At 38.1% G+C, this 15,070-nt stretch overlaps 1 protein-coding gene across 1 annotated transcript in view; it reads left to right on the plus strand.

Moving 5' to 3' along the window:
- hmcn1 (hemicentin 1) overlaps window positions 1–15,070 on the plus strand; it is a 610,612-nt gene that overhangs the window by 201,594 nt on the left and 393,948 nt on the right. The window lies entirely within an intron of this gene.

Raw genomic sequence — 15,070 nt, forward strand, 5'->3', positions numbered from 1 at the left:
CAGATCTCAGTCATATGACAAAGACAGAAATTTCAGGGATATTGGTCTATCTGTCAAGATAACAGAGAAGATTGTTAAGCTAACAGTATAGCTTTACCTCTCCCATCAGTTTCCATTGTGATGGGACAAGGTAAAATCATTAAGAATCATTTTGGTATAACTAATCTCGATGTTTTCCTTTGTCCAATGCTGACTTGAAGTTGATTGCTTATTTCCAAGTCCTTTGTGTCAGCCTTAACTGGAATGCAGGGGGACTTGGAAGCCTCTTGAAATCTGATTGTGTGATTAACCTTAGCCATATTGAGTACAACATGCTTGTTCATTTTAAAAACAAAACAAAATTTAAACTCACAAATACAGAAAATAGTTTTCTTTGGGATTTTTCTTCGTGCCCTTGAGCCATGACATACCTTCATTTTTTGTGAAAAGGAGGAGGAATGAGTTTTGTTTAGTTCTTTTTAAAATATATTTGAGGAGAAGAGAAAAGAAATGTTGGAGACATGCAGTCCTTCTGACAGTCATTCCAAGGAACAGGAAGAGGAAGAGGAAGAAAACAAACACACAGAATTGGAGAGTGCTGTACTTTGTTTCGAGGGTTTAGTGATATCATTCCAACCTCTCCACCCCCCTCCCCCCCCGCCCCCCCCACCCACCATCACCTCAGACTGAGCGTAATGAGCTCCTTGAGATTTTGATTTATTGATAGGGTTTCTTCATGTCCATGCCTTTGCATTGTCAGGTGCGCATTTAATACTACTTAAATGTTGTGAGGGTTCCTCCCTTTACCACCCTTACAGGCAGTTAGTTCCAGATTCTCACCACTCTCTTAGTGAAATAAATAAATATCCTCCTATCCTATCAAAACCACTTCTTGTACTCTTGGCTGTGAGGATTCTTTGCTTCTCAAATTGCATTCTCAGGTTGGGGGTGTAAGCAATTTATAAATTCTTCCTGAAATGTCATCTGACACCATTCATTGTAGGTGGATTGTATTTTAACACAGTAAAACCACCAGGTTAAAGTGATTTGCTTTGCCTCTTGAACCCCAGATAACTTTGCATGGGCCTCTTTAGCATACTGTCAAATTTCAGGTGATATGCCTCTAGGACAATGTTTACCAAGGATGATGATAGCTTTTCTCTGCTCATAATCAAAAGATGTTTTTGGGGTCAGTATGCAATGAACTTTTTGAGGTTTACTCGGTTAATTGACTGAATCAAGAGTTCTTGTGACCATCACAGCTGGTTTGCTTTTTGCTGTCCTGGTCAGCCTGCCTCTCTCCCTGTTGGCCCTTCCCTCTGTCCTTGAGCTTGAACTGTATTCTCTATTTTTCCTGCTGAAGCTGGGTGTCAAAGTGTTGCTTAATTTAGAGTTTTAACCCAACATTTCACTGCTTCAATTCAAGACTGAACTTAAGATGCTCAAAAAACTTTGGCTTTGCTTTGAATTTTAACTGTTGCTCCCTAGTTACTGCTTTCAAATGATCTATGTGTAGGCATTAGTATTTGACTAATTAAATTTCCTTATTTATACCTTTATGTATAAATTTGCCATTGCTCTAGTGTTAGATCAGAGAGAGTTTCCTGTGGCTTCTGTCTTTGTTTTACAAATACTTTCACCCATTCATTTTTTTCCTGGTACTTCCAATTGATTCCTTTGAACCTGGTTCAGGCTCATTTTTAAATTTTGGCCTATGGTTGAATTTTTGCACATTAATCAATATTTTGACTCATTTTAACAGAATGATACCAGATGAACTCCTAGTTCTGTCATGGACAAATTGGGAATGGGATGAATTTAAATTGGGAATGGGGCAGCGCAGCAGTTCAGTGGTTAACACTGCTGCCTTGCAGCGCCAGGGATTCGGGTTCAATTCCAGCCTTGGGTAACTGTGCAAATTCCACCCAGACGTTCTCCCTGTGTCTGCATGGGTTTCCTCCTACAATCCAGACGATGTGCAGGTTAGGTGGATTGGCCATGCTAAATTGCCCGTAGTGTTCAGGGATGTGTAGGTTAGGTGCATTATTCAGGGAAATATAGAGCAGTAGGGCAAGGGAATGGGTCTAGGTGGATTACTCTTTGGAGGGTGGGTGTGGACTTGGGCCAAATGGCTTGTTTCCACATTATAGGGATTCTATATATAAAAAATTATGATTGCTTTTCCCCACTTAAGCCCATGACTGTAAGACAGTTTGGTTAACTCATTTTTACCACCCTGTTCCTTATTGAGGTAGGCCAAAGAATTTTCCCCAAACTTTTATTTTCAGATTCCAATTTTTTAACTAAACACACGGCAAATCCTTTAAGATGATACCAAAGGCAGAATATATAAACAAATTATTCAAAATGTGGAAAAAAATTTCCATTACTTCAATCACACAGAGAAGTATACGAGGTAGAAAGAGAAGGAAACAAGTTGCAACTTATGAATTTCTACAAAACAATCAAACACATTCACATTAGGTTTTGGGACTTAGAGTTCAGTAAGATGATATTCAATTGGGAGTCTGTCAATGATAGCACTTCTTTTCCTGGGAGCTGGAATGCAGATGGATGGCATTTGAAGTTGCAACAATTTATGTTATAGTTGGAGAATCAGTCTAGTTTGGTGACTGGAATGCACAATTCATTCTGAAGGTGAGACTTTTGACTAGAGAGGATTCTATCCTAGATCTGGTATTGTGCAATGAGATGGATTAATTTATTAATTACTTAATTACTTCAAGGTGACGGTGCGCCTAAATAACTGGAACCATAATACGATTGAATTTTATGTTCAGTTTGAGAGAGAACAGTGAGTCCAAGACTGTCTTTGAAATTTATATAATGAAAAATTTTGAGTTCTTGAAAGCAGAGCTGACTGAAGTGTATTGGCGCATTTTGTTAAAGCATAGATCACTAGAAAATTATGCCAGGTATTTAAGGAGATATTTCAGAACACATGCATTCCAAAGAGTAAGAATAATTCCAAGGGACTTACTCACCATCTGTGGCTAACTAGAAATGTTAAAGGTAGTATCAAAATAAAAAGAAAAAAAAGCATATATTTGTGCAAAGACAGGAGGCATGTCAGAAGCGTTTGAGAAAATTGGTCAGCAATATAAAAATAGACAGTAAGCGTTTCCATAAATGTTTGAAGAAATGAGTTAACAAAATGAATGTTGGTCTGATATATGGTGAGGCTGGGGAGTTAGTAACAGAAAACCAGGATTTAACAGATTATTTGAACAGGTATTTTGCATCAGTCTTCACTATAGAAAGTAGAAATATTTTCCCAGAAGCAGGGTTTCAGGGGCCTTCCTGATGGCATCCCTTTTATTCAAAACAAGGAAGAGACAGCACATAATAAGAAAAGATAATAGAATTTTATAATTTGTCATAAAGGGAATAGAATACAATGTAAGGAGATCATGCCCTGGTTATAAAGGATATTGGTGGGATGATTTCTGGGCTACTGTGCATAATCTTGTTCAGCGTATTTAAGGGAGATGGCAGTTCAGAGATAGTTTACCAGACTTAAAACTAGAATAGTTCATTTATCTTCTCAGAGAAAGTTGGGCAGGTTAGGTTTGTACCAGCTGGACTGTAGAAGAGTAAGAAATTACTTAATTAAATAATATAAGATCTTGAGGGGTTTACATAGGGTAAACATAGAGTGGATGTTTCTTCTTACGGGAGAATCTAGAACAAGAGGATACCATTTTACAATCACTGTTTAAAATTGCTGAGGCAGAAAAATTTAATGGGCATAAGTCTTTGGAGCTCTCTGTCTGGGAAAAGTGGTGGAAGCAGAGTCCCTGAATGTTTTTAAGGCAAAGATAGATTCTTGTTAAGCAATATGGTGAAAGGTCATCAGGGATGCAAGATTTGAGGTTAAAATCACAGCAGCCATGATCTTTTTGAATGGCAGAGTAGGCTTAAGGAGTTGAATGGCTCACTACTGTTCCAATTTTAGATGTGTGTATGTTGATATTAGAGAGATAGAAGGAGGGCAGGATTTTTAGCTGCTAAAGCCTGATATTACTATTTTTATTATGGATGGCAAAGTGACTCAGTGGTTAGCACTGTTTCCTCTCAGCACTAGGGACCCAGCTTTGATTTTAGCCTTGTGTGACTATCTGTGTGGAGTTTTTAAGTTAACTTTGTGAATGCGTGAGTTTCCGCTATACACTCCAGTTTCCTTCCACAATCCAAAAATGTGCAGATTAGGTGGACTGGCCAGGTTAAATTACCATATCGGACCCCAGGGATCTGCACACGAGATTGGTTAGCTGAAGCAAATGTGGGGTTACGGACATACAGCTGGGGGCTGGGGTACTCTTCAGAGTGTTGGTGCAGACACAATGGGCCAAATGGCCTTTTCTGCATGGTAGGGATTCTATGATGATATTAAGACCAGAACTGATTCGGAACCCTGAAGCCATATGCTTGAGGAATTCAATAAACTGATTTCAGTCATGTGACAAAGACAGGCACCTAAGGTGCTGAGGGCTCATCTTGATGGGCAATGGGATTGTAGTTATGCTCGCAGTGTAGTTTTACTTCCCTCATCAGAATTTCTTTTGCCAGATGATGAGGTAATTGTAAAATCATGAGAGGCCATTTTAGCATAATTAGTGTTTTTCTTTGTTCAGAGCTGGCTGGAGACAGCTCATCTCCAAATCCTTTGCGCCAGCTTTACTAGAATGTCAAGACAATGTTGGGGGGGAGGGATGTTGGTGTTAAGAATCTAATGGACTTAGAATCATGTCATCAGTCTCAACCAAGGTTCAGCAAGATTGTCCATTTTTAAAAAGAACAGAACACAAAAATAAAGAAGAGATTATAGTTTCCTTTGACATTTTTCTTCATGGCCTCTGGTGAAGACAATAGGGTTTAAAAAACATAAACTGAAAGAATTGTGGATGCTGGAAACCTGGAAATTTTATAAAAAAAACAATGTTTTATTAATATAATGTCTTCCAGGGTACTCAATTCATAGTACCTTAAACATGTGTTATGTGTTGTAGATTCACCACCTCTTATCTTGCTGAAACATATATCTGGTAGACTTACTGTCACTGTCCTCCTTACTGTTAGGGATCAACAGGGCCTGTAATGTGATAGGCTACAATGTGGTTTTACTCTAATGAGAGAGGCTCTTGTTTTAAATAACATTAAGTTTTTGGCATGATGACAATGAACTACAAGTTGCATTATACAATAGACATATTACCAAGTTACAAGTTACCAAGTCTGTAAGTGACACCTCAGTGTTAGGTCTTACTCTTTTGATGTCGAAAGCTGATTTCCTGCATTGCTCTGTATGAAGTCTTTGTAATAGACTCTTGGTAAATGTGCAAGAAGGAACATAAATGGGGAGGTAAGGGAAGCACAAAGGGAACATGCATAATACATGTTGAGCATGAACTGGTTCAGACATTTGACCCTAATACAATAGTGTGAATGATTGGTACTGGTCTATAGGTAGGAGCAAATTACTGCACATGTTGGAAGCTGTACTAAAAACAACAAATGCTAGAGATCACAGCGGGTCAGATGGCATCCATGGAGAAAGAGTAAACTAAAGTTTCAAGTCTAGATTATTCTTTGTCAGCTCTGCAGAGTCACCTAACCTCTCTCTCCATGGGTGCTATTTGACCTGCTGTGATCTATTTGTTGTTTTCAGTATTGATCCATAGGTACTGTTCAACAATCATCTTTTGCACTATTCCCCAGAATATCTATTCTTGGTGTGTTTGGATTCTACTGATGAAATGCCAGGTAAATTCAAGTCACCAGATTATATATGTGATTAAATAAAAATTTGGAACCGTGAGAGATTCTCTGTATGCGACACTTCTTTGACTAGAATATTTCAATACAAAATGAAGTTGGACTGTTAGTGAAATGAAAGTACCACTGTAGAAGTTTCAAGTTACAATTCCTTCAAATGACATTAGAGCAGAAGTATTATCTATTGTGCAACTGCCTGTCTCTCTGCTGTTTGTGAAGTTGTCAGCATTTTACAAAAAAAAAATTGTTTTCGCTATCCCTAGTGCTTGTTCATATGTACCAATCCAATTATATGGGAAATTACTCAGAATTCAGAATCAGAACTGCACATTATGTCATTGTGAATTCCTTTAATCACTTTAACAGATTTCATCTTAGTAAATGAGAGACATTGTGTGTCTCAATGGTTTGTTTCCAAATGTTTAAATAATTAACATAAGCATAACTTGAACATTCAACTTGACTAGGAACAAAAGCTACATATTCCTATCTTTTATTTATGTTAACAACACACTCATAAACAATGAAATGAAAGATTTACTCACCCAACCGAAAAGTTTCTTTCATAACATTATCTCTTATGCTTGGTAGACATTTTCTGTCACAAGTAGAATATCATTTAACATCGGGTAGTCTCATGTTTCTCATCTGAAATGTTGATGTTGGAGTTGGATTCAGTGCTTACAAATAATTTTTCTTGTACTTTGAAGAATTACCTGTTTTAAGGGATAATTTGTGAACTGTATTTAGTGATAATTGATCCTTTTGTGTTGGTCACAACAAAAGGCTTGGTGTCAGAGGGGATTGTTTGCTTCCCAACATGACCACATGTCTTGCAGGCACTTGATCTTTCGCTTTAGCAGTATAGCTGTAAATTTCACTCTGCCTTTACTTTCATTTAATTCTTTTTTTTCTTTGCCATACTTATGTACAAGTTGAATATTAGCTCCATCAGAAGCTCAGAACAGCAAAAACGTAAGATATGCAAAGATAATTATAGCAACAGACTTTCCATCAAATAAATGAGAAGTCACTCTGTAATTGTGAAGAAAACAGTACAACTTTTCTTAATGCCAACAGTTGATACCTTTGTCTTTCTTGAGTGTTCTTTTGCATAGGTTACTAAAGATAAACCTTTTGATTATTAAGATTTTGATTTTCAAATCAACTTGTTCAACATCATTGAAACCACATTCGACTTGTTAGTTGTCTCAGTTGCATGTAATATGTAATAATGTCTTTTTTACTTGGTGCATAGAAGACAATTGTTTTAAATATTATATTTTTCTTGCTATGAAATAAGTTCTTGGTACAGTTTATATGAGTTGTAGTCAATCTGTGCAGATGTAAATGTCACAAAAAAACTTCAGTTTTCCACTTCCATAGCGAGAAATAATACCTTTTCTCTTTTGTCATCTATGTTTTATATTTTTCATCATCATCATTGTCACTGGGGTATTATTGTAAATAAACATTAATATTCCGTATAATGAGATTCATGTAAATGATGATATGACAGATGACATGACTCTGATACCAGTAAGAGGAAAGAAACCAATCTAGGTTGGTTACGTGAAGAAAGAGGTTTTAGACATTACATGAGGGAACTATATCTGATAATGTCCCAGAGGAATATACCAGTAGCACTGGCCCAACACAAGGCCAGTCTATTTGGTTTTGGCAGAAGTAGCACTGGCCACCATTTCAGTAACACTGGTTATGGTGCAAGTCTGCAGCAGAAAGTGTTATTATGTCTGCTATATTGTAGTTGCTGCCCTGACATATTCCCAGGGTGTTATGCAAGGTTTACATGGGTGAGTGCATGGCAATGGGTGTAACTGGCAATATTGATTGTGCCACTTATTTAAGAATCTATAAAGAATTTATACTTTACTGATGATGCATTATTATAGTATATTACCAAAGGAAACTGTACAGCCTAAAAAGACAATTAATGTAATAAATAAAGAAAACAACTACTGCTACTTCATCTCCAACCCTCATACCCACCACTAAACATCGCTTGCAACTTGATTTTTTTCTCTGGTTCAAGTACATTATTTTCTCAGAAATATAACTGTCTGAGCTGGACTTGCTCCTTGCAAATCCCTTCATCTGGAGGGGTCCAGACCACTGGAGTATAGGTTACTGACAAAGCAAACTACAGAGAGAAATAATTAGTGGCAGAGAGCATGACAAAGTCACAAGGTAGATGGAATATTCAGAGTTGAGATATTGTTCAAAGAATCCATTTTTAAAAAATCAAAGGATGGTGAATGCATTGTTAGAAATTATTGTCTGTGATTAACTCACCTTTGACAATAAACCCTCAGCTTAGCTAGAGAAAGTACAGGTTTTGGCTTGAGAGGATTTTCCAATCTGGCAAAGAAGGTGCATAGGTTTCCGTGGATGGGCCTGTACTAGGTATCTCAGAGTTCTAAGCGGCGACAGTCAAGTTCTTCACAAACATTGACTTGTCTTTGAAACAAAAACAGACTCCCATTGCTGCCCTGTTTTATGCATGCCACCCTTAAGTTGCACCTATTTTGGAAAAAAGACATCCGTTTTCTGCTCAGATCTGGAGATTATATAGACTGAATTTGTATAGTCAAATGCAATGGTTAAAAGGATGGCAGCTCCAGTAGAGATCTTGCTGTTACCTCAACCATATGGTAACATGGAAAGTTCATAGTGGGGCCAGTTGCAGGAACTCTGGAAGCAGCAGTTACAGCACTTTAAAATGAATTCAGCCGTACAAAGGAGTAATGCCATCAAATTAATACATCTTTATATGTCCAATAACTGATGTTCTACTAAGTTGAAGCCAATTAGAAAGTGCTACGGAGTGTGACATTTACTCAATTATTCAACGCAGACCTTAGCCCCAAAAGAAATTGAGTGATTGAAGAGATGAGGTGTGGTCAGTGATTTCAGCATTTGGAAAATAATTAGAAGCATTTTAATGGATTTGTATTATCTGGAGGAATATTAAGGATACATAGCTTTGAAGGATGAATTAATTAGAAAATCATAGATAGTATGAAGCATGAGATGCTACGAGACTTTCTTCAACCTAAGGATAATTTAATGTTGGGACATATGCAGTTTGATACACAGACAGAAATCACAGCCCATAATTGGTCAGCATTGTGAAGGTACATCAGGAATTCTTCTGAAACAGTCAAATCCCGATCTGTCCCAGAATATTGAGGGAGGTAAGAGAACAGATGCATGGAGAATTACCAAACATTTTTGTATCCTCTTTGGCCACAGATGAGATCCCAAAGGACTGGAGAATGGCCAATGTTATCCATTGTTTAACAAGGGTAGTATGGGATACTCCTGGAAATTCACAGGCCTGTGAGTCCCTCATCAATGGCAGAGAAATTATGAGAAAAGAGTCTCAGGGACAAGATCTATACACGTTCAGAAGCAAATGGAACTATTAGTGATCGACAGCATAGCTTTGTGCTGGTCATACCTCACTAACTTGATCAAGTTTTTGAAGAGGTAACAAAATGATTGATGAGAGAACAGCAGTTGTAGATTTCTTCATGGAATTCAGTAAACCCTTTGACAAGGTAGCTTATGGCAAACTGGTTAAAAAAAAGATGATGTTACGTGGAATGGGGGTGAGCTGACAAGATGGATACAGAACTGGCTCAGTCATAGGAGAGAGAGGGCAGTGGTGGTGTCACAAAGCTAGTCCTTTTTTCTAAAAGCTGTTCCTTTTCTCAAGGATATTGTGTCCTTGATTTTTCTTAGTGGGGTCATAAACAGGCTGGGCTCTGACACAGCTGGTTTGTAACATAGATGAAACGCCTTTTTGTTTATACGTAAACAGATAAGTCTTTACGCCAAAGCTTTTATGTTTTCAGAAGTAACCTGCATAAGTCAAGGGGGCGTGGCCATAAGTCTTTTTTACTACCTTATCTACCAACTCTACCACCTTCAGTGATCTGTAGGTCCCTCTGCATATAAATGCTCCTAAGGGTTCTGCCATTCACTGTATAATTTCCACCTGTAGTTGACCTTCCAAAATTCATCACCTCTCATTTGTTTGGATTAGTCCAGAACTAGATTTTTTTGAGGAAGTTCAGTAGTGAACTGTGTGAAAAAGGCTGCTAAACACTCTCTCCTTCTACCCTTCTAACTTCGACCTGTAAGCCTTTGTTTCATTTTTAAGTGGTTTGCTTATTGGGACTGTTGTGTATATTCGGAACAGCATAATTAAGTCTAGTTTGGATAGACTGAGTTCTGTAGGGGTTCATTATTCTGTTCTTTGTGTTTCATTGTGTAATTTTGTGAAGAAATTTTTGTTTGTTTTAAAACATGGTAGTCAACTTAGCTAACTTACTCTGGGTAATTTTCACTATACACTTACTTAAACAAATTGCAAAGTTATGTTTTGGGCTGCCTGTTTAAGAATGTTTTGAGTGGTCTGGCCTAGTCCAAATGAGAGGTGATGTATTTTGGAAGGTCAACTACAGGTGGAAATTATACAGTGAATGGCAGAACCCTTAGGAGTATTTATATGCAGAGGGATCTACAGATCACTGAAGGTGGCAGAGTCGGGAGATAAGGTAATAAAAAAAATCCTATGGCTTGCTTGCCTTCATTGGAAGAGGCATTGAGTATGAGGATAGGCAAGTTATGCTGCAACTTTATAGAACTTTAGTCAGGCCATACTTGGAATACTACATACAGTTCTGGTCACCACTCTACCAGAAGGATGTGGATGCTTTAGAGACGGTATGGAAAAGATTTACCGTGATGTTACCAGGCATGGAGGATTTTAGCTATAACGTAAGGTTGGATAGACTGGGTTTGTTTTCACTAGAATACAGGAGATTGAGGGGTGACCTAATAGCAGTTTATCAAATTGTGAATGGCATGGATAGAATGGAAAATATGAAGCTTTTTCCTAGGATGTGAGAGGTCAATTACTAGGGGACACAGGTTCAAGGTGCGAGGGGTGAAGTTTAAAAGAGATATGCGAGGCAGGTTTTTCACACAAAGGGCGGTGAGTGTCTGGAACGCGTTGCCAGAGGAGGTGCTGGAAGTAGACATAATAGTATCATTCAAGAAGCACCTGGACGAATACATGAATAGGAAGTGAATCAAGGGATACAGATCCTGTAAGTGAAGACAGTTTTAGTATGGAAGGGCAAAATGTGTCGATGCAGGCTTGGAGGGCTGAAGGGCCTGTTCCTGTGCTGCGTTGTTCTTTGGTCTTTGTATGTCAATAATAAATTGGCAAAATTGGCAACAAACAAGTTTTTCACAAAACCAATACCAATAATGGTGTCAAACCAGAAGTTAGAAATCCTTGGCTGAATTACTGCTCTCATGTTACCCAAAAACATATTAATTAACCACCAGCCTCAGGTCAGGAGTCTGACGTAATACCTTCTTGCTTGAGTGTAGCTCCAATAACAGTCAAAACGCTTGACACCATCAGGACAAAGTAGTCCACCTGGTAGGCAACAGATCCACAAAAACCCACTCCCTCCACCATCAACACTCTATAAGCAGTGTGTACCACCTACAAAATACATTTCAAGAATTCACCAAGGTTCCTTTAGAGTGCACCTACCAAATCCATGACCACTAGACTCTAGAAGGCAACAGATATGTTAAGAACACCAACATGTGCAAATTTCCCTCCAAGCCACTCACCATCCTGACTTGAAAAGATATTGCCTTATCTTCAATGTCGCTGCATCAAAATCTTAGAACTTCCTCCGTAATAGCATTGTGAGTGTATTTATACCAAATGGATTCTAGTTGTTTAAGAAGACCTCTCACTGTTACCTTTTCAAGGGCAATTAGGGATGGACATTAAGAGCTGTCCTAGCCTTTGCCCATGTCCCAAAAATGAATGAATACCTTTAGACCTAGGCACAAGATTGCTGACTATATTTATTAGGGGGAGAAACTGAGGTCTGCAGATGCTGGAGCTGAAAATGTGTTGCTAGAAAAGCGCAGCAGGTCAGGCAGCATCCAAGGAACAGGAGATTCGATGTTTCAGGCATTTGCGCTTCTTCAGGAATGGACTATATTTATTATACCATTTGGTTGCTCAACTGTGACCCATTTGTGATCTCCTTTGTCCCAGAGACTTTCCAAAAGGTAGTCCTGAAGGGAAATGGAGAACTATTCATTGTATGATTTACATCCAAGGGCATGGTAAAATGAAGAAGGAGCATGAGTAAAAGATTAACGTTACATTAGATGTACAATAGAAATCAGGTCATTAAATAAATTAGAAATGCCAATGCTCCAGAATATTGATTACATTCCCAGGACATGTTATCCAATAACAGGGTTTCATGGTAGGTCTAGGGGCAGGACAGAAATAACAGGACTAATTGCTACTGCTGGCTTGGGTCCCCAGCTCCTGACCTGGATAGGACCCTCGAGAGTCCTGGACCCCATATATTGTACCCACTCTGTCCAGGAAGAGGAGACTCATCAGAGAATCTCCAGTACTAAAATGCACAAATGATGTACAGTGCTTCTTTGGGATAGTAAATCATCCAACTGAGGCAGTCTTTCTCAACTCATAGAGCCTTTTTCACAAGGCCAGTAATGATATTTGAGTCAGGAAGACTGCAGCTTTTGAAATATTAAAGAAAAGCTGATTTCTGCTGATGTTATAATAGCACGTTACAGTCCAGAGTCATTTACTATAGTAGCCATGGAGGCATCATGCATCAGGATCAGTCCTTATTCAAGTGCAAACTGACAGAACATGAAAGCCCATCTCTTTTATATAGAGAATTTTGACAGAGATTGAACTGTAGTTTGTGACCACGAAGAAGGAACCCATTACATGGGAATGTAGAAGATTCACAGATTGTCCAATTAAGAAGGATCATAGCTTTTGATAACATTATTGGAACTGAAAGAAATTTCAAAAATGTCTTTATACATACATAGATTCAAGATTGGGCTGACAAGATGTGATTATGGAACAGTCTGTGTTCCAGACAAGATGTAAGTAATGGCAGATACAGTCTTAAGGTCAGCAGTAGATCAAGAAGAAAAAGAGTGCCTCATCCTTGTTGAAGTAGAGTCTTACTCGACACAATAACTAACATTTTATCACTAGTTGAGGGCAAACTCAGACAAATCTGTGCAGCTCAAATATCTGACAAGAAGTGCACAAATGCCAGATAAATCTGTCTGTAAGGGTGGTCAAAATGTAATGCAGAACAGCAAGTGCTGTTGAGGTTCTGTGAGCAAAAACAATACTTGACAACAGTGGAAGAGTTATTGGTGTCCACCGATAGAATGGTTATGTTAAAGTCAATACTAATAAATCCTACAGAAATCCAAAAGGAACATGTAGGTATAATGAAATGCAGAGTGAAAACATCATTGGTGTGGTGGCAGGCATCGCAAGGATTACATTTTGTAATTCTAGATAAGTGCCACACACATCTAAATATTGAGCATATTATTTCATCAATATTTTTAGAAAGATCATAGGAAAGGCTAATAACAGATTTTTTGATTTGAGAGGGATGAGTTATTTAATCCTAGCTGACTATTATTAAGATGATTGAAGTGGCAACCCTTCATTCAAACGTAGCTGACTCATTGATATAAGTATTGAAATGAAATGTAGTTTTCTGAAAAAAATTGTGCCAAACAATGGACCTCCCCTTGTGAAAAGGGATTTCAGGATTCCACTAGTGAGAATCAGATGACAAATTCTCACTCTATCGTCAGTCAAGTGGAAAAGTAGACAGAACAGTCAAGTCTCGTGAACTCACTATACTTAAGAATCCAGACTGAGAATTAACTGTACTCCATTATACTTGCTAGTAGAATTATTAATAGGGAGGAGGTTAAAAAAACTGATATACCAGTTTTTGAATACAAAAACCAAAGCTATATTCAGCCAAACATAGCCTCTGAAGACCACAAGAAGATAAAGCTGCAAGAGACAAGTCTTCACAAAAAGCAGAGGTGTTATGATTCTTGTCACAGACCAAAAACTACTGACATTTAAGCCAGAGATTGAAAGTCTGGTGAAGAAACAGGAAGTCAAAAGCTATGCTCATCAGAAAAACTGGTCAACTGAGACCTTATATTGTCAGAATGCCTGAAGGCATGCACAGGAGAACAAGAAGGTATTGACTTGGCTCGACCTAAGAAGTGAGATTGAGTGTGACTATCACAGGAAGTAGGACAGTCTTACCTTTACTATATCACAGATGGTACAACACCATCACCTTAGTGATAAAGAAAATTAGTTGGGTCATCTAGTCTAATTTCACTGAACTGTAAGATTCAAACTTCAAGAGGGTAAGGGGAACTGCTGACCATGTTGATAACAGCAGTTATGGTAATAATGATGCAAATGATTGGAGCAAGCAACCTCAGGGATAATGCAAGTGCAGGCATCCACAACCTGAGATTCTTCAGATCAGGATCTCAATATACAAATAGCTTATATATGAGATTAAATATGAATTATTTTAATCTATTTCCTACACTCTATGTGGGGGTACATATGTATACTAACCCAAATTGCTATAATGCACCATGCAATTTTCAATACACAACCACTCACCTACCCAGTTTCTGTTGAGTTGAGTACCTTCTGTTAGAAGACTCGTGTATGTAGAGGGCAGATGTAATAAGGTTAGGACTGATTCTGATTCTTCCGTCATGATGTGCACACTAATTCCTATTGCCTGGTTTTAAACATTAAGAAGGGGCAACTAAGACAATGTATTTGGAGGCCTGCCACAGAAATAACCCAAATGCTACTGGGTAGATTAAAATAATGAAAACTGAAGTTCTGTGTAGGTGGCAATGGAGTTATGCACCCATTTGGTTTGCTTTTCCACTATGGCTAATCCATTGTCCCAATTTTCCACCCCTGCAGATACTGAATTTAAAATTCAGTACCTTCATTTTGCAATATATTTCTAAAAAGAATGTTATCACGAGCTATAATTTAGACTGAATTGTTCAATCTTGGAGTACACCAAAAATTTTTATGTTTGATTTAATACTCATTATGCATGTAAGTTAGCTTGCTGAGCTTGAGGGTTTGTTTTTCAGATGTTTTGCCTCCACATTAGGTAACGTAATCAGTGAGCGTTTCTGGTGAAGCGCTGGTGGTATGTCCTGGCTCTCTATTTATGGGTTTTGGTTTCTTAAAGTGGGTGAATTTGCACAAGAATTCTTAGAGGCATGGCATTCTAACCAGAACTCCATCAATAAACACATCGATTTCGACCAGATCTATCTTCCCTCGGGAAAAAAACCCGAAAAT

Source organism: Hemiscyllium ocellatum, chromosome 9 (genome assembly GCF_020745735.1).
Source record: "Hemiscyllium ocellatum isolate sHemOce1 chromosome 9, sHemOce1.pat.X.cur, whole genome shotgun sequence".
Classification (NCBI taxonomy): Eukaryota; Metazoa; Chordata; class Chondrichthyes; order Orectolobiformes; family Hemiscylliidae; genus Hemiscyllium; species Hemiscyllium ocellatum.